We start from the raw sequence: 26,559 nt of genomic DNA, 5'->3' as shown, positions 1-26,559 counted from the left end.
GTCGCCAGCATAGCCTAGTGACCATTTATGTTGTGTAATAGGCCTAGCATAGGGCCTACCTTATATAGTTTGTTAACAGTCACAGTTTTGTCATAACTCCTCTATGCATTTTTGCATTTAGAATAGCTCTGAAACCGGGGGGCGAACACGGCGCCAGTGCGTGGGTGAACTCAGCCTGATCTGCCGGCTATTTCTTTTTTCGATTTCTTAAAAGATTGAGCTTGGTCTGGCGAAAGCCAGACTAACCATGGACCTCATAGTTGCAAAATGCAAGGGAACATGAATCAGCCTATTATTTGCACGAACAATAATGGACAGTAGCTCTTCAACTTGGCCCGTTAAAATGTGTATGAACAGTCTAGCAACGCATTTCATGAAGGCCCTTTTGGACATATCAGTTATTTGCACCACTGGGTAAAACTACATTTTGCTTTAGACTACTGGTATTTAATTTGTGCATTGACAATAAAGCTGAATATCATGTGAACTAGATGACTAAACTTATGCATATGTAGAAAAAGAAACATTCACAAAAATCCATGACATGACCTTTCTTCTTGCTAGCTGTTGAAAACTGCATGGAACTGACAGGGATTGTTTTGTTTAATAATAAATAAATAAATAAATATATTATGCTGCTACCTTCTGCTTTTCCCAAATACAATGTAGCCTACAGGTGTACCTTTCATCAGTGCAGTTGCAATGGATGGACTGTGATGAACTGCCCTACTTGTGATTGTTTAGAGATTTTAAAAGTTTTATAACAATGCTACAAATTTTTTGGCAAGTGCTACAAATCTATTCACCTTTGCAGCGCCAGTAGGTGACTTTGTGTGCGGCCCGCACACACATTCCAAACAAGCATACACAAAAGTTTCAAGAGTGGGGGATGGAATAGGAGATGGAGACAAATTCATTAACCCTTAGAACCCGATTGACGCAAAGTGCGTCAAAAAACACACCCTTTCTTCTCTGTTACATTGCTCCGGAACGGTTCATCGCAGCGAGATGAAACCTTTATTGCACGACAGAGCAGAAGTGGGGCTTTCCAACGAGACTACACACTTGTCTGTACGATCAAGTATGAAAATTAAAAAAAATCATGAAATTAAATCAAATTGCATCATATTTACAGTCTATACTTCTCTGCATTCACCTGCACACACATTACTCTAGTTTGAATTACTCGCGAACCCGTGATCGCATCGATATGGCAAGCATATCAGATGAAAGAGGGGGCACAGGGCTATCCATTGGTACCATGTTTATCGATCCTTCTGGCTTATAAAACCAGACGAAGTGACTGCAAAATAATAACGTCATGTACACAAACCAATGCTGCACACTCATTACTCTCGTTTGAATTACTCGCGGACCCGTGATCGCATAGATATGCCACGCATGTCAGATGAAAGAGGAGACTCAGAGCTATCATTTGATACCAAGTACATCCTTCTGGGTTATAAAACAGACGAAGTGACAGCAAAATAATAACTTCATATAGCTGGACTTACCCCACGTTTTTGTCTGTTCTTGTGGCAAAGCATGTTTATAATCCAATGCTATCATGTGTTTCTCTATGGCAAAGCATGTTCATATTCCGGTTTTGAGATCCTAGCAAATTCCTGCATGGCATCCAATTCAAGGCTCACATTGCATCCCAATTTCAACAAATAAACACCTTTTTTGCCTTTACTTTGTTCATGGCAATGCAGTAAAGAGTTGAGAATTATTATGACTGCATACACACAGGCACGCAGGCTAACACGCAACCTCGGGTCAAGTCAGGTCAGATCAGTTCGTGTCACAGATATGGAGCGCAGAAAGGTCATTTTTCATCACTAAATAAAAAATGGCATTTATTTCCGTAAATCACACAGCAAATATTTCTGTAAATTGCTCAGCCCCAGAGTATCCCTCCAACATGGCAATTATATTGCCCGATTCAGGACAGTCTGCCCTACACATACATGAAATGCATGTAGAGCTGTGAGCTTGCTGTGGTGAGATACATGTCGAAATATAAGAATTTTTATAATACACTTTTTATATTTTAATTCTTTAAAAATCAAAATAAAATCAATGCTAGTATTAATACATGAAATGATGGCAGATCTGAATAGCCTAAACTCTCCTGAAAAAAACAATATATAATATATGTGTGTGGCACTTACAATGACCAGAATAAATCCTTATGAATAAAGGTAGTGAAAATGCCCTAAAAACAGCTTAGGGTTCTAAGGGTTAATATGATTTATTTTCGTGGAATGGATGTACAGGACTGAGCGGCGGTCATATTTTGTACCGCTATGCGGTACATCTAGTTTAAACTGACATACAGAGAGCTAAACCTCTTCTCAATTCTAAACACATTTTCTGCTTTACACACATTTTGCAATTCAAAATGGCACTTTTCAAATGCAGTGAACACGGTTCTCTGCAAAAGACACAACAATCTGACATAAAGTCACATGTTTGCCATTTCAAAACACTGCCATTCAAAATTACACAACATAGGGCCAACATTGGCCAACATATGTGCCACCTGGCCAAACACCTCAATGGTTAATTGTTACCACTTCAATCAGGAAGTAAGCACTATGAAAAGACCACAGGTGAGCACCTTTTTCTTACAACAATGGAAGACGTTGCAAAGAAAGGAAGAGGGAGGGTGAGAATGTATAAGTAAGTATATATACTCTTTGGATCCGTGAGGGAAATTTGGTCTCTTGAAACACACTCAGCACACAGTGAGGCGAAGCACATACTAATCCCAGCGCAGTGAGCTGACTGCAACAACAGCGGCGCTCTGGGAGCAGTGAGGGGTTAGGTGCCTTGCTCAAGGGCACTTCAGCCGTGTCTACTGGTTGGGGTTTGAACCGGCAATCCTCCGGTTACAAGTTTGAAGCGCTAACCAGTAGGCCATGGGAGAGGGGGAGTAAGAGTGAGAGCTGGTAGAGGAGTTCATGGCCAAAGAAGACAACATTTTTCTGCAATTTTCTTTTTCAGTTTACTGTTTATTGTGAGCATATTTTTGTTCACTCCAATGTAAATATATCTGCTGTGTATATGTTGCACTGACTTGTTAGGTGAAAAAAAAGTGTTTGAACAGCATATGTGTGTATGCAAATATTTCTGTGCATGTGAACAATCTGAAGAATAGTCTACAATGTGTTTTAGTATTATGGCAAAGCATACTAAAGATGAGAGTGCTTTTTATGCCCAACAGTGTGTAGTTGGTTAGACAAAAATCTGGTAATATGAATGAAGTGTGTGCCATTTGGTGCAAAAGTTTTATTTTGATAATGCTATATGTAGTTTTGGTTGCAGTGCTTCATTTTGCAGTCTATATAAGGTATTTTGCAGTTTGGGTGTGTTTTTTTGTGAATTGTGTTAAGTATTTTGATAAAACCACAATAGTTTGCAAAATTGTGTTTTAGCAATTGGAATTTTTTTTAATTGTGTGCATGTGCGACCTGTTGGGAGTGGCCGGAGCCAGTCCTTTACATGTCCGTACAGTCGAGGGAGATCAGTGTTCCAGCTACCACACTTGTGATTGGCCTTATTTTGTTATTTGTCTCCCATATTACCCTTTTTGTTGCATGCACTGCCTGACCTGAGCCTTCACATCTGTCTCTCTCTCTCTCTCTCTCTCTTGATTTAAAAGGCAAGGCAATTTTATTTATATAGCACATTTGTTTAATGTGTTTAATGTTTAATTTGTTTAATGTGTTTTACATTATCAGTATTAGCAAGCATCAGCGAATCACAAAATTCAAAATATAGTAAAAGTAGTAAAAGGATTTAAAAAAGAAAAAATAAATAATACAAGATAGGAATGAAATAAAAACAAACATTCCAACAACATTAATAAGGTAAATGTAGTAAAATAAGTATGATTGAAATAAATAAGATAAAATAAAAGCAACATTTAAAAAAAGAAAACTATTAAGACATAGTAAATGCGGTAAAATGAATAAAAATTAAGTATAAATAGTAATAGAAGTAAAATAAATATGATTGAAAAATTAAAGAACTAGATGTACCGCAGGGTGGTACAAAATATGACCGCCGCCCAGTCCTGCACAAAAATTAATCACACTTGTCAATTAGTCACCATCCAAAAAAATCTGGAAGAAAAAAAACTGACTAAACCTATACGACCGCTTAAAATTAATTTAAATAAATAGATAAACTAAAATTAAAACATAGGTAAGAAAATGGATAGGCCTACATAAATAAAAGTAAAATGTATAAATAATAACAAGTCAAAAGGTAAAATTAATTTGAATAAAAATGTATAAAAATACATAAGACCAGCTAAGAAAATAAAATTGAGAAAACGATTAGTTTATAATCTGGTCTTGAAGCTGTCAGTCGTCAGGGCACTTGGTTCCACAATCTGACTGCATAATAACTAAAAGCAGCTTCCCCACACATGGTTTTATCAGTGGCTTTGACCAGTAAAAGTCTCTCTTGCGATCTAAGGGGTCTAGTGGGCATATGATGGAACATGTCTCCTAGATAGTCTGGTTGGGTTTCATGCATTGATTTAAAAACCAGCAGCAATACTTTAAAATCAATTTCTTACAGAAAGCCATCCATACCTATATAAACCATGGCATTATATTTTTACTTTTGCTGGTTTAAATGCATCAAACATGGGCAAACAAGCGATTTATGAAAAATCTTCATGAGAAATGAGTGACAGAATATTAAATATGAGAGGGCATTTATTTAATGCTAGAGATTTTTGTAGTGATTAAAGAAGTGGCGGCGCGAAAGAAATAGGTGCCGGTCCAAATCTGGGAGTTTCCGGAGCGTGCTCTGGCTTGCTCTGGCAAATATTAATCCTCGTTCTCAACTTTAATAACATTTCCAGTTGAGATAGTGTAATCAAGGGCCTTCCAGTTGAGGACATTACCAGGCTTGAAATTCAAGTTGTTAGCAAACCGCGGATCTGACAAGCAGAGATTACATAGTCCCACATATGGACATCAGTCATCTTCCCTACGAATGACTGCCTAGAACTAGACTACATTTCCGGCGGGAACTGCAAAAGTGTGCTTGCCCTGGTCCGGTCACCAACGTGAGCAGACAGTGGCATACGCTATGCTGAACCTGGCTTGATCCAAGCATTCTAACAGTGCCTTTCAGTGTTGGAGCAGTGGCAATACCGCAAAAGCTCTAGGAGAGGGCTATTCAACTATTGGCTTGTGGGGTGAATGCGGTTCATTGGATTTTACCCGTGGCCTGCTTTTGAATTTAGCTTCTATGTTTTGAGAGCCTATTGATGTATCTCAGAATAAAGTAATGTCCACAACATTAGTGATGTTTTTTTTTGTGTGTGAATGTATTTTACTTAACTCATTAAATGTAGCTGAATACTCATGAATGCATGTCTCTAATAGCCACAATAGGAGTAATTTTAGCAACACCGTATTTTGTGTGGCCCATAACGACCCAGTGGATCACGAAAACGTGCCAAAATTCACATTCCTTGTTTGATGTTGGTACATTAATCCCATTCAGATTGCCACTTATCTGTGATGTAAGAGTTCAGTACAGTATAGGTTTAAGGTCTGGGGCACGGATTTGACATACTGTGACTTCTTCATTGAGGGCTTGCTTAGCAGCACTGTCCGCTTTCTCATTTCCCCTCAGACCAACATGGCCTGGGACCCAGCAAAAAACTACACTGAAGTTCTGGTTCTTTAGACGTTGTAGTTGATCAAGCTCAGCTTTGGTTGTACTTTTTGCGTGACATTAAAGCCTACTGGAAAGATTTTTAATTGCAATTTAATTGAATGCAATTTACTTTTACGATTAAATAAAATTAATTTATCCCTCTCACCCATAGTTTTCTATTTATTTACAAATGTACATAGGCCTACTGTAATTACATTTATACACAGTTATTCTACTGATCTTCATACTATTCATCCTGCACATAGACTTATTCTTACTACTCTTATGATGTTGTTTCTGCACTACAATGACACTGTTTCCACACTGCACATAGCTGTATGTTATGTACATATCTGTTATATATTTGTCATATTGAATATCCATAATTATTCTGTTTTTTATATTCTGTTAATACACTGCGTATATCTATATTATTATTTCTACTATTATACTGTTACTGCTACATCTACATACATTATTCTACTTATTGTATGAGGTAACTGCTAATACACTGCAAATATTTATATTTAATTCATATTACTCTAAACCACCTTCTGTAAATCAACTGTATACTACTGTCTACATTGCACTATATTTCTTGACCTGTCTCTGTATATTTCATCACCTTTCTATACTTTGCATCACATTGAATGCATACTGTAGGCTACATGAATCACAGCTAAGATCTTTGGTTGCTATGAAGGCCAGTCGTTCTAAATGGATGGTTGCTATGGCCAAAGGCCAGTTCTATACTTACAACCGGACCCGCGTCACACAGAGCAGGTTGTTTGCGCCATGCCCCTTTTGAGGGGAAAACATTCCCTCAGAACAAGCCAAAGTGAACCGGTAGACATGCCGAAAAGTTGCAGGTGGGTTAGGCTACAGCTTTGCTGGCAAATAAATATTAGCCTAGTTATTAAATCTTTATGAAATTATAATATCGTTCATTAGTCTTCAAAAGACAAACAACTAACGTTACACCAAAAATGAATCAGACCAAAGAAAACAGAAAGCTAGGCTAACACTTAACGGCTATGACAGAAATTATCATATCTCGGAATTATCTAACTAACATACTTTACATCTGAGCCTGTGAGTCAACTACACTACATTAAAATTCAAATATGAAGGCAAAAATACAGGAAAACAATTTAGTTACTTACCTGGAGACTCGATGAGATAGGCTAGGCTACGAGTAAATGTCCGGGTATGACTGAGTGGGGTTGTTGCACCACTTCGTACTCGGGAGACTGAAGGGACATGTTTTTATATTAATTGAATTAAGCTTTTGTAGGTATCTTTCACGGTCAACGACCGGCAAAGTGGTTATGTATTGAGTGGTCATATTGATTTGTGGTATTTTTTGTTATTATTTACTCCTACGATTTCTGTACGAATTACGTTTATTGACCCTAATTTGCGTTGGAGTTAATGAGAGGGGTTGTTTGTTTTCCCCCCGAAAGGGGCGGGAACGTTTGTCACGAGTCAAGTTCCCGGATGTGCCGGTCTAACGTATCTCTGCCGTTGTCAAGCGGGCATATCCTAACCTTATCTTATTTGAAGCATCTCTATTTTACTTAGCCTACTTCCATACAGGGAGTCCCATTAAGAAGTGGCCACTTCATTCACACTTACCGTGATCCACTAAGCAACATTATTAAATTAATCTATCACCATATGCCTATGCCAACGTTTGCAAGGAGAACATTTTAATTTGATTCACAATGAAACGTTACATTTAATGTACATGTTGACAATGAGTAGGCTAGTTTTGGTTGTTGTTGGTGGGGTTACTGCATCCCTTAGTTATATAATGCAAAATTGTTCCCTCACGATTGTTAGCTCCTGCAGACGCATTTCAAAACATCGCGACGTGAAATGCCGCCACAAAAAAATGTTCGGTCTTAGGAGTCTTCGCGACTTCTTTTAAGCTGTCACAGACTCAGGCGCTACTTTTAGGGCTAAAATGCTTCCTGAATTACTATTAGTAAAAAAGAAATAGGAGTCCTAAAGTTACGAGTACAAGCATCTCATATCAAACTAGAATTGCGGTTCCGAGGAACTGCAAGAGTGGGTTTGATCAGGGGCATGGAACTCGGCCTCATCCAAGGATTCCAACGGTACCTCATTTATGAAAATCGGACATACGGGTCAAAAGTTACATGCACACACCTTCATATACACAGACAGCCCAGCCCAGCCCATTAGAGCTCTGCCAGGTGGCTTAGAACTCTTCCAGGTGCAAGCTTAAGCAATTAGAGCTGTGATGTCACAATCGAAATTTGAATTCTGAACATTCCGCCATTCATTTCAATGGGCCCAAAAAACGCAGAAAAATGGGAATACCGCGAAAACGACAAGGGCCAGCGACACGAAATTAACAAGCAAGTTACACCGGTTCGGGTCTGAATTTTTGGAGTTCGAACCGCGTCGATAGCTCAAACGGTCTAGGAGCAGTAGTTCGGCCAAAAAGTGGGTGAACGGGAATAATAAACTAGAATTGCGGTTCCGAGGAACTGCAAGAGTGGGTTTGATCTGGGGCACGGAACTCGGCCTCATCCAAGGATTCCAACGGTACCTCATTTATGAAAATCGGGCACACGGATCAAAAGTTATCTGCATCAACGCAACATCCAATAAGCTAAAACGCATAAATAACGTGGTTGCTATGCTGGTTGCTAGGGCAATCATGCTGGTTGCTCAGGTGGTCGCTAGGTTAGAAGGCCAGTGCCTCCTGAGAGGCCTGAAGGGTCAGTTCTGAGGTTGTTGACTGCTGAAACCGAAAAATGGACTGCATTTTCTTAAAAGACAATGTGACTGAAGTGCGGGCAAAGTTTGCACAGAAATGTACGATTTTTCCCACCCTCATCGACCTTGTCATAAAACTTGTTTAAATGATCGATCACACGACGCCTCCTTGCTGCTTTGTCGTCTACATCAGCCTTTCTCAAACTTCTTTGACCTGAGGCCCAGTCAAGGCATACTTTGGGGTCATAGGGCCCACCTACATGAACCTACCCCCTCCTCCCACCCCCCATCAAATTGTAATATCATCACAATTATTATTATTTTTATACTATATTGCTATACATGCACTTCAAAACAGTCAATGTTTAAAGTGCTAAGATTGTTCACAAAAGTTTGTGAAAGCATGCACATCAGAGTACTGCTTTACTAATGTAAAATATAATTAGGCCTACACTAGTTTCATTGTTTTTGCATTGTTGCATGATTGATATGCTATTTAATTACATTTCATTTGAATGCCTGAATGTAAGAATTCAGGAAACACAATACCAGCTTTTAACATTTATGTTGTTTACTAGTTTATGTAAATCACATAACACATGAACTGTTTACATACTACTGATAGCCCATTACTGTACACAATAGATTAGTATCTTCAAATAGTCAAGGTTGTTGACTGCTGAAACCGAAAAATGGACTGCATTTTCTTAAAAGACAATGTGACTGAAGTTTGGGCAAAGTTTGCACAGAAATGTACGATTTTTCCCACCCTCATCGACCTTGTCATAAAACTTGTTTAAATGATCACACGACGCCTCCTTGCTGCTTTGTCGTCTACATCAGCCTTTCTCAAACTTCTTTGACCTGAGGCCCAGTCAAGGCATACTTTGGGGTCATAGGGCCCACCTACATGAACCCACCCCCTCCTCCCACCCCCCATCAAATTGTAATATCATCACAATTATTATTATTTTTATACTATATTGCTATACATGCACTTCAAAACAGTCAATGTTTAAAGTGCTAAGATTGTTCACAAAAGTTTGTGAAAGCATGCACATCAGAGTACTGCTTTACTAATGTAAAATATAATTAGGCCTACACTAGTTTCATTGTTTTTGCATTGTTGCATGATTGATATGCTATTTAATTACATTTCATTTGAATGCCTGAATGTAAGAATTCAGGAAACACAATACCAGCTTTTAACATTTATGTTGTTTACTAGTTTATGTAAATCACATAACACATGAACTGTTTACATACTACTGATAGCCCATTACTGTACACAATAATACTGTGCCCATTCATTAACATTAAACATCAGGCGTCTTGTTTACACATTTAAACCATATTTGCACTTCGAAATTCGCTTCCAAATTGTAGTAACTACATCTACGAAGTCTAAGGAAGATATCTATAAACATACTACATGGTTAAGATACATTTTGACAGAACTACAGACTTCGTGAAAGTAGCCTAGTAGCCCTACATAAAAGGCTCCATTAACTTCATTGCAAAATCGCGGTTGGTCTGTTTACACACTAAAACCATATTTACACTTCGAAATTCGCTTCCAAATTGTAGTAACTACATCTACGAAGTCTAAGGAAGATAATCATGTAGTCTGTTCATAGATACGATACATTTTGACAGAACTACAGACTTCGTGAAAGTAGCCTAGAAGCCCTACATAAAAGGCTCCATTAACTTCATTGCAAAATCGCGGTTGGTCTGTTTACACACTAAAACCATATTTACACTTCGAAATTCGCTTCCAAATTGTAGTAACTACATCTACGAAGTCTAAGGAAGATAACCTTGTAGTCTGTTCAACGATAAGATACATTTTGACAGAACTACAGACCTCGTAAAAGTAGTACCTAAAATTAGTGTGATAAATGGCCATCATGTAGCCTAAAGCATATAGCACTAGCATATGACAACAGCAAATAGCTAACGTTTACGTTAGCCTAACTTACTTATCGTTGACGTTGACCCGACACGTTTATAAGTTAGACCATAGACTGATAAGGACGTCCATCAAAATTCCGTGTGTATCCTGTGTATCTTTCGTGCTGCTATCCTGTTGCCTCTTCCCTGTTGTTCCGGTGTTGTGTGCCTTCTGGTTTCTCCACCTACTGGTTTCCTTGCGCGTGCATGCACTGCAGCAGTTGTCAGACATTTACAAACAAGTTGTTTTTAGGCGGTTTGAAGTCGCTTTTCATATACGCCATGAGCGCTCGACTACATTACAGCCACTCGGACAAAAGACGTAAAAAAATATATGTTTTGAAAACTAGCATTAAACTGGATTCGATACCGCAAAAGCAATACATGCACGACTCTCTCCAGTCTGATTCCCTACTCCTTGAGCCAACTAATACCTGGCTGTTACGCGATACAATTAACTATTGTAGGCTACCATCAATTAATAACGTAGGCAACACCTAGGTAACATGTTGTCCAGGCTATCTGAAACAAGTGGTTGCCCTTCATCTAAAACAACTGGTTACCTTAGGCTGCTACGGCCGTCAGTGCACTGTGCACAGTATGCTACTCTTTGTGGTTGATCAAATAAAAATAAAATATGTATTTGGTGATGACGTTATTGTAGGTCTAGTAGTAGTAGTAGTAGTAGTAGTCTAGTAGACCTAAATTCTTAGAAATTAAATGGTACGACAGAAGAAACGATCTACATTTTAGTGCACCAGACCGCGATGTCTTCAAGGGTTGAATGAAGGGAGTTTGCAAAAATTTGCGTATTTTTCAAGTCAATAAACATTCTTACGAATGTCTTTGTCAGGGAACTTTTGACTTTTCAAAACCATAGGCCTGATAGTCGCTCAGACAAGGAGTTATAAGATAAAGGCAATACCATTTGTGTCACCTGATGACGGTTTTCAGCGAATTGGAGTGGCTCAAAGAGATAATGCGCTGAATAGGTCGGTCTGGTTCATAGGTGTGCGTATTTATTGCAGGTTCGAATCCATTTTAATGCTATAAAGTGCAAAATTATAGCCTTTATTTTACATGTATTTTGTACGAGTGATTGTAGTGTAATGATCATGGGATAGATATGAAATGCGACTTCAAATCCGCCGAAAACAACTTGTTTGCGAATGTTTGACAACTCCTGCAGCTGTGGTGAGCAACGCGAGCACGCGCAAGGAAACCAGTAGGTGGGAAAAACCAGAAGGCACACAACACCGGCAACAAGGTTTTTACGCGATATTTACGCCACATCCCAGAGAGTTGTTGTTTGGTGGGTCAGGTGACGAGCCGTCGAATCACAGCACAGCACCCAGAATGCATTGCAACACACCGTCTAGAAGGGACTCAGCGTTAGGTCGGCTTTAAATAGCATACAGAACCAATAGTAATATAACGTTGTCTGTAAGCTCCACAGATCGTGGCAAGACAATTGAATTGATTGTGGACTTCTTGCTGGGCAATGATGAGTAACTTGATTAGTAATGCTGCGTGAATATGCATGATATCTGTATGAAAGTGTGTTTCTCAATGTAATAATCTATACAACTGTACACATGACTAAGTTCAAATGGAGCTAGCTGGGTATAGGACTGGGCTGAATGGATTGGTGAAATACTTTATTTATTTATTTTTTTAATGACCTATATGAACATGGTTCGCGCTGTCTCATCTTTTTTTACATTACCTTTACACTTAGTGCTGGCAAGGCATTGAACTGGGCTTCATTCAAGGATTCCAACGGTACCTCATTCATGAAAATCGGACATACGGGTCAAAAGTTACATGCACACACCTTCATATACACAGACAGCCCAGCCCAGCCCATTAGAGCTCTGCCAGGTGGCTTAGAACTCTTCCAGGTGCAAGCTTAAGCAATTAGAGCTGTGATGTCACAATCGAATTAGAATCCTTGAACATTCCGCCATTCATTTCAATGGGGCCGAAAAACGCAGAAAAACGGGAATACCGCGAAAACGACAAGGGCCAGCGACACGAAATTAACAAGCAAGTTACACCAGTTCGGGCCTATACGGGTCAAAAGTTACATGCACACACCTTCATATACACAGACAGCCCAGCCCAGCCCATTAGAGCTCTGCCAGGTGGCTTAGAACTCTTCCAGGTGCAAGCTTAAGCAATTAGAGCTGTGATGTCACAATCGAATTAGAATCCTTGAACATTCCGCCATTCATTTCAATGGGGCCGAAAAACGCAGACAAACGGGAATACCGCGAAAACGACAAGGGCCAGCGACACGAAATTAACAAGCAAGTTACACCGGTTCGGGCCTGAATTTTTGGAGTTCGAACCGCGTCGATAGCTCAAACGGTCTAGGAGCAGTAGTTCGGCCAAAAAGTGGGTGAAAAGGAATAATAAATAAAGTAAACTTAAGAATAACAATAGTGGTCTTGCTGGATCAAACCCACTAATAAAGAAATAAAGAAAACTTAAGAAGAACAATAGTGGGCTTTCAGCCATGCTGTGGTCTTGCTGGATCAAACCCACTAATGACCATGGCATCATGCTAAGCAACATAAATCCCATACAGCAACATCTCCTCCCTAGCTTCTAGCCACACAAGAAATGAATAATGTTAAATCTCTGCTTAGCATGCTTCTCCGCTTAGCATTCTAATATAAGAAGGGGCACATTTATGTTGACCACTACCATATGACTCATTATATCTGTAACTGTATAAAACACTTACTTTCATAAAGGACGCACACTATCCAGCACATACACATGGAAACCGATATTTTAGGCACTTGGCCACAAACTCAAAACGTGTCTCTCTGAAGCTCTGTTCTAGAATCTTTGCTCTGTTGTTCCCAGAGTTGCTAGGCAACAACAAATAAACTAAATGACAGTCTTTGATACCAATGGTATCAAAAGTGTACGAGTGATTACGAATGGATGTGTGTGGTTTGCAATTAGAATAAACAAGAAATAACATTTCCAATAATTTCCCATGATAAATTACATATTTGCACCTTCCTTACTTATGAAGCTCACTAATGCCACCGTATTTAGTAATACAACGTTGCCACCTAGTGTTCAGATGTATTTAACATTAACGTGACATTGCTTGTTTATTCTTTCGTCAACTCCATGCTTTTAGGAAAACAATCTTTTTATCATAGTTCCCTCTTCAATGAGCAATTACCAGCTCGTTTTTGTAACAGAGATAGCTGTTTATTGTCCCTAGGTTTACAGAAACACCTATTCATATTAATACGTACCCTATGGAGTGCTGCCGACCACTAGTGATGGGTAAATGAAGCCTCGAGCGCTACTCGGCACATTTCCCTAATGTGCCGAGTAATGTGTCGAAGCTTCGAAACATGGAAGATAAGGAAAACACAGCGACATCTGGTGGTTTGCATAAAGCCCCGCAGTCACAGACTAGTGAAAAGAATGCCTACAACGTTCAACACAATGCCAAAGCTTCGAAATGTTCTCTTTCATTACATTAAAAGTGTTGCAAGAAATGTGCATTTCTGTTTGTCTCAATTCAATACAATAAAATACGATTAGGCAACATAATCCCGTCACTCGTTATCACGTGAAGATTGGTGTTTCCGTGGAGGCGTGAAATCATGTTATCCCAGTCAATGATCGATCCAATCGGTCTCCCATCCACTTAACGACCGCAGTAGACACTACTTAGCTTCTGAAACAGGACGAAGTATTATCAACCTCAACACGCTATGGACGAGAGTGAAAAGGAAACGACCAGGCGCCTAATTAAACCAAACCCTACATGGCCTGACATAGTTTGACGTTTCATGAATCAAACTTTCAATAAAAGGAAAATATTATGTCAGCCATTATTGTTAGGCCTACATAGAAATTATTAGCCTGTATTGCTTTTAAATGACATGATTGAAGTTGAGACAAGATTGCAATGCAGACACGTTTTAATGTCATTGTTCTAAATGGCAAAGCTTTAGGCTAGGCCTAGGCTATTTCTTCTTTATTTCTATATGTGCATGATATTATGGATTATGGACATTTTCCGGAAGGAAAAGAACGTAAATTCACAAACAAAAAAAAAGCATCCTATATAAATCAGGGCTACCCACAAATTTCGCCTGGCTCTTGCAATACAACACAACTCATTCCGACACTAGAGCGGGTGCCCTGTGGTTCGCGCAATTCAAAGCCTTTGAATCAGATTTCGAAGCTGTCACGTGGGTGTGTGTCCCAAACGAAGCTTCAGACGTCACACTCACAAACCGAGGCCTCGTTTGTCATCAGTCACGTGATTTTTATGGAAACGACACAAGCCTCGAACCGGGGCTTCATCTGGCACGCCCCTTTCTGCTCGACACAAGCTCCGAAGCCTCGCTTCATTGGGCACATCACTACCGACCACTGTTCATTACGGCCCAGAATGCCTTGCATGTCTTTATAACAAAACAACACAGTAAAACCTAAATGCCCGTAAACATATGCATTTGCATACTTTTTAATAATTCTCTCCCATCATGATATTTAACAATAATGAAAAAAGTAATTTGAATACCGTCAATGTGAAAATAACTGTACTATGTCAGCAATAAATAGCCAATGTTCACCTTGCTATTTTAGTTCGTAAGTCCATACTATCCCATGGCTGAGCAAGGACTTCATGGTTGGGCAAGGCTGCCCATAGACATTGTGCATACTTGGAAGGCATTGTGATAGAAGGTGAATGGTAAAAAGGTGAATGGTGAGAGTTACCATATACCTGTGGGTGGTTTGTGAAATGATGGAAACTTTTGGAATATATATATATATTTTTTTTTTTTTAGCTTATGCACCCTCACATTGGAGTCCCCAGTTCAAATACAAAATTTGGTATCGATATGTGACAGTGTTCCTAAGATATGGCATCTTCCTGTTTCGGAGCTTCGCCGCCGATTTTGTTTGGCTGTGACTATGGAAGAATATTAGACTCAAAAGTTTTGTGTGTATCACGTTTTGAAACTGTAGAAATTATGTGTAACTGTAAAAATGATCTGTACAAGTAATTGTCAATATCACAAATATGCCCTAACTTACAAATCTATTCTACGGGTACGGATCGGTTTTACAGCTACAAATCATCCTACAGTTAAAAATATTTTACAATTACAAATATATTCTACAATTACACATCAATATTCTACGCACAAAAAGCTGCTCTACAGTTACAAATCTTTTCTACAGGTGTACAGACTTTTGCACCACCTTAGGGACGAGAAGTGTCTCATATGTATTGTGTGTGTGTGTAACAGGATTTGTAACTGTAAAAATGATTTGTGATTTAACAAAAAAATAACACGAACAATTTTAAGTATTACTCATATGTCCTTCACTTACAAATATATTCCACAGGTATTAAATATTACGAAAACTATTCTGCCATTACAAATCTCTGCTGCTCGCACAAGTATTTTCTACAAGTACACAAATACTTTTGAGACTGTTCTGGCGCTTCCTGTTGAATAGCCAATGGCGATCCTCAGGTTTGGCTAGCCAACCATGAATCTCAGTTCACTAACCAATCACAGAGCAGGAGCAGCGCCGTCGTTGTGGGTGTAACCAGAGAATGTCTAATAAGTAGACGGGCTCTGGTGTAACCAAACTTGGAGTCTACGCTTGGAGCACGCTAGTTTCCTGTATTCTTTGAGGTATGTTGGTCGATTTACATTGAAGTCAATGGGGAAAGATATCTATGGTAGTGAAGCAAAACGAAAAGTTGGTGAAGCAGTCTGATTCACTGTAATTCTCTGTTTCACTGCGGGTGCGATGGCGCTGTTGTCACTCACAGAACTGATTTCAGGAAAACAGCTCGTGTTAGTAACTGTATTTCGGTTTCAAAGGAGTAAAATTGTGATAATTGTAAGATTTTTTTTGTGTTTTGTTTTTTACTTTTTTTTGGTGAAGCACTGCTTCACCTGTAGTCTTATAGAAGCCTCCTCTGCTCCACACATACATACACACATACACACATGCATTCGACCCCCTCTCTCACACACACACCACCTCCCCACCCACACACAGATAACACACACCCCATTACTCCATCACATGCAGGCCCCAGCCCCACACACACAGTAACAACCCCCCCCCCACACACACACACACGCACACCATTCCAACCCCTCCACTCACACACACACACACACACCCGCACACAAAGACACACACACATTCATCAACTGGCACACAAACACATCCTTAACTTTACTTTAACAAATATTATTTTTAAATGAATTGTTGTATAAAATTATCCTATGGGTTGTAGACATCATGATGAGAGAACGAGTTTGAAACTGTAAAGCATGTATTCATATAACCTTAATCATAATCAAGTAATACACTGAAGTTATTCCTAACCATAATACTCTTATAACATTTTAAATAACAAGTTTAACTAATACTATTAACATACTGAAGCTATTCTACCAGAATTCCCCCTATGTGCGCTCTGTATCCCTATGTCTCTGTTTGCTGCCCTGTGTCTCATTTTGTTGCACTGTGTCTCATGCTGCCTTAGCCTAGGCCTTTTGAGTCGGCCTTGAAGCTGCAAGATACCGCATACACAGGGCGAGCTCTACTCATAACAACCAGTAGGAGAGTGCAGGGGGGCGAACGATATTTAACCCATGCACAATGTATGACCTGTGATCACTCTATACTGTACACCCCTGAACTTTCCATAAACTTAAGGTAAAACGTTCGTTTGGGGTAGTGTTGTGTCAGCATTTTGGAGGGGTATAAGTAAGAGAGTTCTACCTTTGTTCGGGAGTGCGATCGTGCGATCCACTCAGGCTTTGCGCTATGTAGTCATTAAAGGAATTTTTGCACGGAACTCTGCCGGACTTTTGAGCCTTCTTTTTGGGACAAGTTTTTGACTTCGGCACTTATAATGGTGTATTTTTGTTACGTTGTGGGCAAGATGTTTGGACTTAATTTCTGGCCCGAGTCTGAATATCTGCCACGACAGAATCACTATTTCCAATCACTGTTATCTGAACAGATCTATCAGGCAAAATTTTCAACTTCATGAAGCCCAGCACTGATCGAGTCAAACTCGAGTCAAACCCATCACAAAAAAGCCTCCGCTCTGTGACAGTCTGCCTCAGGTTGGTGTTGGTTTCATATTCATGATTTTCACTAAAATTGATTTGGGTTTATAATATAATAATAATAATAATAATAATAATAATAATAATAATAATAATAATAATGTTATTATTAATAATAATGCTAATATCTTGTTCTCTTGTTCTTTTGTGATACTATTATGGACACTTTCATAAACCATGACATTGTATTTTTTCTTTTGCAGGTATTTTTTCAAAATTCCTAGACCAAATAATGTAGACTCTCTCTTTTCTTTGGCATCCAGAACCAAAGACAATGACTTCCTTATTGATAAAGATGACGTCAGGTGGGCGTGTCGTTCGTCCGCCATATTGGATTGAACAGAAAGCGAAATTACATTTTCACAGGTCACAAATTTGGTCCGAACGCCACGAAACTTGACGTACATTATCCTTGGACCAAGCCTCACAAAAGTTACCAGAAGGATTTTTGATTTTCGAAAGCGTTTGCCCGTCACATATAGTATGGAAGAATATTAGACTCAAAAGTTTTGTACGTGTGTATCACGTTTTGAAACTGTAGAAATTATTTGTAACTGTAAAAATTATCTGTACAAGTAATTGTCAATATCACAAATATGCCCTACACTTACAAATCTATTCTACGGGTACGGAACGGTTTTACAGCTACAAATCATCCTACAGTTAATTTGTTATTTTACAATTACCAGGGGTGAAAGTAAGCCGGTACTGGCCGGTACGGAGTACCACTAAAATATTTGGAGAGGGTACGCCGTACCGGAAAGAAAACTATACTGTCGCTGAAAAATATAGCACTTTCAGCATGACAACACGACTGCTAACGTCAAATTACCAGAAGCAACACGTTTCCCCCAAAATATATTTCATATACATCGTTCTGAACTGTATCTGAATTGTGTCTAAACCTCCCGTGCAGCTGGACAGACAACGAGCAAGCTATAGCGCGCATACAGTAGCCTACAGTAATTGCGCCAACGTGCACTGGTATCCAAAGTGTTTTAGCAGACGGACGTTTCTTGGAAAGTCTCCCAAATAAAAAAAAACATACAGGCTAAAGAAAAATATGTTGATGTTTAATAGCCTATTCTGGTTTTATGTGTGCAGTGTTTTGCTGGAGAGACAAGAGACAGACAGCGCGTGTACGGCTAACCAGGTCTTGCGCAGCAGTAATGAAAGTGTTTTAGCGGACATAAGTATGTTGCAGTCTCCCAAATAAAAAGGCACGACTCAAAGAAACGTGTTTCATGATATACAGTAGGCTATATAAAACAAACGATTGGAAGTTGGAGCGAGCAGAGTAAATAGGCTAAATAAATAAATAAATGTTGAAATTAAGTGCATTAAGTGTGCAATTTATTCATAATCAAAAACAGATACAGGTGGGTTAAAGAGTGATACTAGAGTGATAATAAGTCCTAGTGAATGCTTGATAAGTAGACTATAATACAGTAAATAAACAAATAAATAAATAATAAATAATTAGGCTAAGTGAAATTTTCGGAACGTCATTATAACTCTATATCATGGTACCACCAAGAAATAAAAACTACCCTGACAATTACAAATATATTCTACAATTACACATCAATATTCTACGCACAAAAAGCTGCTCTACAGTTACAAATCTTTTCTACAGGTGTACAGACTTTTGCACCACCTTAGGGATGAGAAGTGTCTCATATGTATTGTGTGTGTGTGTAACAGGATTTGTAACTGTAAAAATGATTTGTGATTTAACAAAAAAATAACACGAACAATTTTAAGCATTACTCATATGTCGTTCACTTACAAATATATTCCACAGGTATTAAATATTCCACAGTTGCTGTCTTTCAATTACGAAACTATTCTGCCATTACAAATCTCTGCTGCTCGCACAAGTATTTTCTACAAGTACACAAATACTTTTGAGACTGTTCTGGCGCTTCCTGTTGAATAGCCAATGGCGATCCTCAGGTTTGGCTAGCCAACCATGAATCTCAGTTCACAAACCAATCACAGAGCAGGAGCAGCGCCGTCGTCGTGGATAGTTGTGTGGGTGCAACCAAACTTGGAGTCTACGCTTGGAGCACGAATGTCTAGGGAACGGGCTCCGATGCTATTTCCTATATTCCTTGAGGTACATTGATAGTTAATACAGCCAGAGTACCTGATACACGGGGCAAGTAGTTAACAAAATGTTTCCCCTCTCTATTGGCAGTTATCTTTCTGGCTGTTCCTAGGTAGTTAAGTTATCAATTTATTTACATTTCAAATGGGCGACTTAAGCTATGTTAATTACAGTCATCGTTTTACATTTCCGATGGTTCGTTAACTTTGATAATTTGCCAACTGTACCTGTGCAGATAAACTACTACAAATACAATCATGCTTTTCCAGAATGCTCTCTTTCTACATAGTGTTTCAGTGTGCATGTAAATATGCATCGTTGTTTTTGTCTATTCATGTAGCCTAAGCCAGTGTTTCTCAAAGTGTGGTTCGCGAGCAGGCATGCTAAAATATAATAGGCCTATAGATGATTTGTTTGCGATGTTGAACAACTTTTATGTAAATCCAATTTTTTGTTTAGCTAGGTGGTCTGTGAGGTTTTTTTATGTATTGGTTAAGTGGTCCTTGTTCTGAAAAAGTTTGAGAAACACTGATGTAATATCTCTTATCAAAGGCCTTCAAGATCACTCTACTGGATCACTGGACCATTCTCTACATCAGCATGGAGAACATGTAGCCTACCACTGAATAGAAAATACATCTCCTTCCCTCCTATATTTGTTCTTTAAAATGTGTTTCTTAGGTCTATTGTATTCTAGTCTTTGAACACCATTATTTTAGACTTCTCCCCTGTCCTGTCTTATAAATTTAAAATTGCATTTTTAAATATTATTCCCTAATGCTGGGATATGTGAACTTTAATAAATAATTGTATTCATTACGCTTACGTTTTTATCCAAAGCAACTTAGACATCAATTCTTACCAGAGCCAGTTTCTCAGAGCAAGTTGGGGATACACGTAGGTGCCTTGTGGCAGCTGAGAAACAAAATCACAACTTTTCTGGCTACTGCATATGGTGCACACATTGTAGTTAAATATACAACTAGGAAAAATAGCAATCGGCATACAGTTTCTCATTGCATAGTTTATTCATTGAACAACTGGAACTCTGGTCACCGTCTGAAATACTGAAATTGTTGACTATACTGCATTGAACTTGCAGAAAACACTAGATCAAGCCAAAACCATAATTGCTTTATTTCAGCGTTGCATCCATAGCTTCTTTGAAGGTGTCCCGTCCAGAAGACCACCAGGTCTTTCAATGTCTCTAAAGAACCTGTAAGAATTAAAAGACAATATCAGAAAATACTTTTAGTAGTTTGTTTGTTATACAATGCTAGCCTGGTTAGCGCTTCGGACTTGTAACCGGAGGGTTGCCGGTTTGAGTCCCGACCAGTAGGCACGGCTGAAGTGCCCTTGAGCAGGCACCTAACCCCTCACTGTTCCCCAAGCGCCACTGTTGTTGCAGGCAGCTCACTGCCGGGATTAGTGAGTGCTTCACCTCACTGTGTGCTCAGTGTGTTTCACCAATTCACGGATTGGGATACTTTCACATATTTTTCAGTCTGCGAGTGGTTCAAGTACAGATCTCTCATCAAATCCAAATCACTTTGATCAGCCAGGTTTCAAAATCGGGGGGGGGGGGGGGGGGTCTTAGGAAATATTTGTCATACCACTTACAACGTATTGTCTGGCTGTGGCACGGCATGAGTCTTCCATTTCATCTTCGTCAACCTCCGTTTCATCTGGTCAAACCACTCTTTTCAAAATCATCTGCAACAAAAACAGTGCGCAGATTTAGCCTAGTCTACTGTATGACTTCAACAAGGTGATCTTCAGTTTCGTTCTGCTTACAGTATCTCACTGCCACTGCAACGCCTTTGAATGCACTCCACTGCCCTGTTTACAAATACTACAGTGGACTTAAACTGCCACCTTGTGTCGAAAAGTTTTAATACATTTCAAACAGCTGCATGAATCACAGAAAGTGCGAAAGAAGTGGCCACTTCTGAATGGGACCCACTGTATGTGGTAACAGTCAATATTTTTTTTCAAATGTGCTTCATAAACATACAATCCTGCACTGTGAAAACAAAAAACATCTGAATTATACTTCTCCCTTCACCCAAATACAATAATGAAGGTGAAAGGAAGTTCCAGAGGCTGCCTTTGAAGAGCCTGTTCCAGTCTGGTTTTCAGCCTCTCTAATAACCTGCCAGTGTAGATAAATTTATCATAGATAATGATCTATCACTGACAGGAACCAACAAAAATGTTTGAAAATAAACTGACTTTTAAAGATAGAATAGTAGTGATTTCTCTTTAACTTTTACAAAATATAAAACATACACATCCGAGGATGTTGTTTTAAGTAAGAATACTGCCGTCAACAAGTTCAAAAGGTATGCTTTTTGAAACTCACATCGGGCGGCGACCTATTTTCATAGACATTAAAATATATTTTATGACCCACCTGTGCTTCAGAAGGAGGCAGCAACTGGGGATCCATAAGAACCTGCTTACACAGAAGAAATAGATACATAGACAGATGAATGTGTCTACCAATGCCCAGCACAGTATTTCTGTATTATTTATTTTGTACCTTATGATCAGTCATGAAGAACCATCAGAAAATGCCAACATAGCCTAGCTGATGTTGACACCAGTTGGTATGTTTTGTCACACATATCAATGGATACTTATTATTAACTTATAACTAACTCCAGAGCAATCTGTTGAGCATCAAACCTACAGTACTACGGTTTTTCTGCAGTAAGGAGTTTCTGTTGCCTACTATAAGAGTTCGTCAAGTCCGAAGTAGCACCTCACAATCTGGAGGTAGACCTGGCATACGAGGCCTAATGGTTAGCACACCTCTTGATAATAATGCTGAGCCACCTTATGACTGACAAACTCCCTTAAAACTTTGACCGCATTTGTTACAAACTTGAAACAAAATGTCTTCAAAAGTATGTTGAGTGTTGTTATTTATTTCCATCCATCCACACACTACATTTCCGTTCGCACTTGTATGCTGCTTAAACTGAAAATTTAGCTACCATTGCTATTCTACATTGAGATTGAGTGGGATTTGGCTAACTAGCGGTAGCTTAGTTATTTGTCTGTTGCCCACATTAGTTGCCATTGATTGATCTCACCTCGTTGCCCCGTATATCAGGTACACTGGCTGTATTAACAAGGAATAGTGGACATAGAACAGGTTTGTGTGGTGTAGGCTACCAACCAGTGGCGGCTGGTGGTATTTTTTTCTAGTGAAGCAGTTATGAAATTAGCGAAGCGGCGGTCATATAGGTTTAGTCAGATTTTTTTTTTCTTTTTTCTTTTTCGCATGCCCAAATTTCTGTCAATGATTCCCGGGACACTGAAAGACCGGGGTACACGAAACTTGGTGGGCATGTAACCCCACATGGATAGCATGGAACCGTCATTTTTCGTTTTGATCTGTAGCCCCCCCGGTCACAGACACAGTTTTCTGTGAATATCTCGAAAACCGTAGGGTTTAGGAGGACCTTTTTTTTTTTGTATGTTGATCTCAAGGGGCCATGTCAACCCATTCCATAACCACTCATTTCATGTATAGCGCCACCTAGTTAAACACAAAAAAGTAAAAATGAGGTGTTGTAATTGAAGGTATCTGTGACCTAACAAAGTCAAAACTGTACAAAATTGGAAGTGTAGGATCATTATGACACCCTCTGTATGCACGCCAAGTTTCGTGGAATTCCGTTCATGGGGGGCCACACAATAAATTCATTTATGTTACTATACACCAACAGGAGCTGTAGGTGGCCGGAGACAGTTTTCTGTGAATATCTCGATAACCGTAGGGCATGTCAACCCATCCCCGTTTTCTAAATTAAATCAGTGTCTATTTCGTTTTTAAATGCAGACATCCCAACCTGCAAAAAGTCATTTCAGGGAGGTATAATGCCCCCCCCCCCCCCCCAAAAAAAAAAAATTTATATATATATATATAAAATAAATAAATAAATAAAATAAAAATAAATAAATCAAATACATAAATAACAATACTAAAAACAACTTTAGCCTACTTAGATACTGAAATAGAGATTATTTTTTTTGTTCAATAATGTCTAGTCAGTACACCAAATAAGGAAGGCCTATAGATAGTAGCCTAATTGTGAAAATAAAATATGTAGATCTTGCAGTTTGGTCTTTTCATGTAGCCTTGGCAACTAAGCCATCTAGTATAGGCCTGAATAATATGCACATGAATTGACACTAGTTAAACTCACCTCAACATGTTTTTGCAATCATTTAACCCACCATGGGCAATGCTAACACTGTTACAAACAGTGCAGCATGCAAGATTAGGCCTATCATTATTTTTTACTCTTATAAACAAGGGTACACTTTAAAATGGGTCTTACATATTCCTTTTTTGGGGGCACTGACTCTGTCGTGACTCTCCTGTTCCTAGATACACTGAACTGATCAGGATGCTCTCTGTCTTGGATGCGCTCAGACACACGCACCACCACCCCTCTCTCTCTCCCCTGTCGTGTGCGCGCTACACTCAGATGCACACGCTCGCATGCGCGCTCTTGATCGCTCGCTCTAGATTCCGGGAGATTTTATCTAATTTGCGGGCGTCAGGGAGCCGCTATCAATATGCGGGAGACTCCCGGAACTTCCGGGAGACTTGGGATGTCTGTAAATGGTAGTTGAAATTTAGCTTCAAGCAGATTGTTCTGAATTGTCTTTGACAAAGTTGAGGTTTTAAAATGGGAAGCCAAGACGTTAGGCCTATAACACATCCATAACATAGGCTAATGTTATCATAACACATCAATGAACTTACAGGATGGCTACGTTGAGAAGCTGCACTTTCTAATGCATAGCCTACTGTAGCCTACAGTTTATCAAGTTTATCCTTACCGTAGCCAAAGTAGCACCCACGAACTGTGTTAATTTCACAGGAAGTCTCTTGGTCTCCCCTCTGCATTCACTCATAGGTCCTCATTTCAAAAAACTGTAAAGAATCCTGTACGTTGCGGTCAACGATGTTCATCGCCTGAAACTTCCGTCGAAACCATCTTGCTAGGACTTAGCGAGTCACTAACGTTAGCTGACTGGTGGGGGAGACCCCTAGCTGATGTTAGAAAATACAGAGCTACACACAATAATCCTAAATAAAACGTTCTCCCCTACACAGAAAAAAATCCGATGTACCTTACAAAATGAATGTAAAACAAACTATGCGAATGAATTACACAATTTATAATGAAACTAGTAAGGTCACTGAAGGCAACTGAAAAGTGATGGCAAGCTAATGGAGACAGTGATTGGCCAGAGTGTTGCGTCAATCATATTCAACGGCAGGAAGTGTGAAATTCTGCCCAATCGGTCACTGCTTCACGGGTGGGACTTATCTGCCATAAGGATCAATTGAAACGGAAAAAATCCACGAGCCTGGGGTGTGGAGTAATGGTGTGTGGGTGTGTGTGTGCATACATATTCATTTATTGTACGGCCCCGCATGGACAAAATTCAACAAAACTTGGTATGTACTTAGAGGCTGTCAGAGTTATCATACACATTCAATTTGGTGTGATGGTCAAAAGTTCCACCATCATCCCAGTCCCCAAAAAATCCTCCATCACAGGATTAAATGACTACAGGCCTAGACACCCAATCGGCCTGCTTTGCTGGGGCCACCTACTGGCCAAGCAGGAAATGTGCCAGAAATGGGCAAACCGCAAGTGTGATGTCGAGCAAGCAAGCCAGCAAGAGGTCTTTCGCGGACTGCGAGGTCCAGGTTTTATCCGACTCCTAATTACGCCACCAATTAGCCACGTCATCAGAACCCTAAAGCTTTCCCTGTCTATCTATCTATCTAAACAATGCATGAATGTAGCTTCAGCACGTTACATTAAACACAATTCAGAAACAATAGATTGACCAAATTATGCAGTCGATAAATATTTTAATCTTGCGTAAAACGCCATGAACCCAGCATTGGCACGTCACATAAAACACAAATTGGAGCAATAGATTGACCATTGGACAATTCTACTGCAAAGCCTTTACATAGGCATGCTACGTTTATACTGAGTGCTGACTTGTGCGTCCTTTTTGGAGGGTGAACATAAGCATGATTTTCTGAACTGGGGATTATCACTAATTTTACCCTCATAACGTTTGACAACTGAAAATAAAATGTGATACAATGAACAGAAAACATTTTCAGTGTGCTTGATCGCCATGTAGCCTAGTCTAGCCTGTTAATCAAATGTATTAGTGAAATCAGTGTTCACAAAAGTGTCTTAGTATATTTGTAACATTTTAGAAATGTTCAAATATATGTTAGAAGTCGCCAGTAAATAACACATTTGCCAATTGTGCATAGAAATGAAGTAAAAACTTAAATGTTCTGGAAAGTGTAATTGAGAATATGCTGTTGCCTAATGATACCTTGTCTTCCTTTCAATACAATGCTTGCAGTGCATAGCAAGACAAGCACAACTGGAGAATTGGTAGGTTCTTACTGTAGTGTCAGGTTTACTGAGCTTGCTGAGCCAACAATGCCTGTCTGTGTTTGTCAGTCTCTTCTCTCAAGTAACCATGTGAAAACACTGATAAGAGTTTCTTTGTTCACCTGGCACTAATTGCATCCCTGAAAACAAAAATAGTTGCTACTTAAAACTGAGAGAAGCCCTTGTGTTCATTAAACCGCCCTCCCATCCACTTGGTTATACTAGGAAGGGTCATATTCCCATTCTTATAAATAGCATTGTCTATGCATGACAAAGTGTGCAGAGTACGCTTTGTTAGTGTCTTAGTAGAGTGTAGCTTTTATTCGATCAAAAAAACAAAACAAAACTGCTGCTTTACTATTACTACGACTGAGTTACTACTGCTATTTTGACCAGTTTTCAATGACCAGTGCACAGCCTTTTGAGTAGTCTAGTTCAGTGTTTC

General features: G+C 39.3%; 1 long non-coding RNA gene across 2 annotated transcripts; it reads right to left on the bottom strand.

Moving 5' to 3' along the window:
* Positions 1 to 20,769: 20,769 nt before the first annotated feature.
* Positions 20,770 to 22,479, bottom strand: LOC143136569 (uncharacterized). Of its 2 annotated transcripts, XR_012989345.1 has the most exons (3): positions 22,070 to 22,479; positions 21,277 to 21,369; positions 20,770 to 20,872 (listed from the first exon to the last, which is right to left on the bottom strand). It is a non-coding gene; the product is annotated as an uncharacterized LOC143136569 (long non-coding RNA). The 2 variants fall into 2 exon arrangements; XR_012989344.1 differs by lacking the exons at positions 21,277 to 21,369; positions 22,070 to 22,479 and adding an exon at positions 21,098 to 21,192.
* Between the last annotated feature and the right edge of the window lie 4,080 nt (positions 22,480 to 26,559).

This window comes from Alosa pseudoharengus, unplaced genomic scaffold, assembly GCF_046254945.1.
Source record: "Alosa pseudoharengus isolate Yale_2024_CS ecotype anadromous, Long Island Sound unplaced genomic scaffold, YU_APseudo_1.1 YU_APseudo_1.1_scf_20, whole genome shotgun sequence".
Classification (NCBI taxonomy): Eukaryota; Metazoa; Chordata; class Actinopteri; order Clupeiformes; family Clupeidae; genus Alosa; species Alosa pseudoharengus.
Note: the sequence above shows the minus strand (reverse complement) of the source record. Positions and strands in the feature narration are given on the sequence as shown.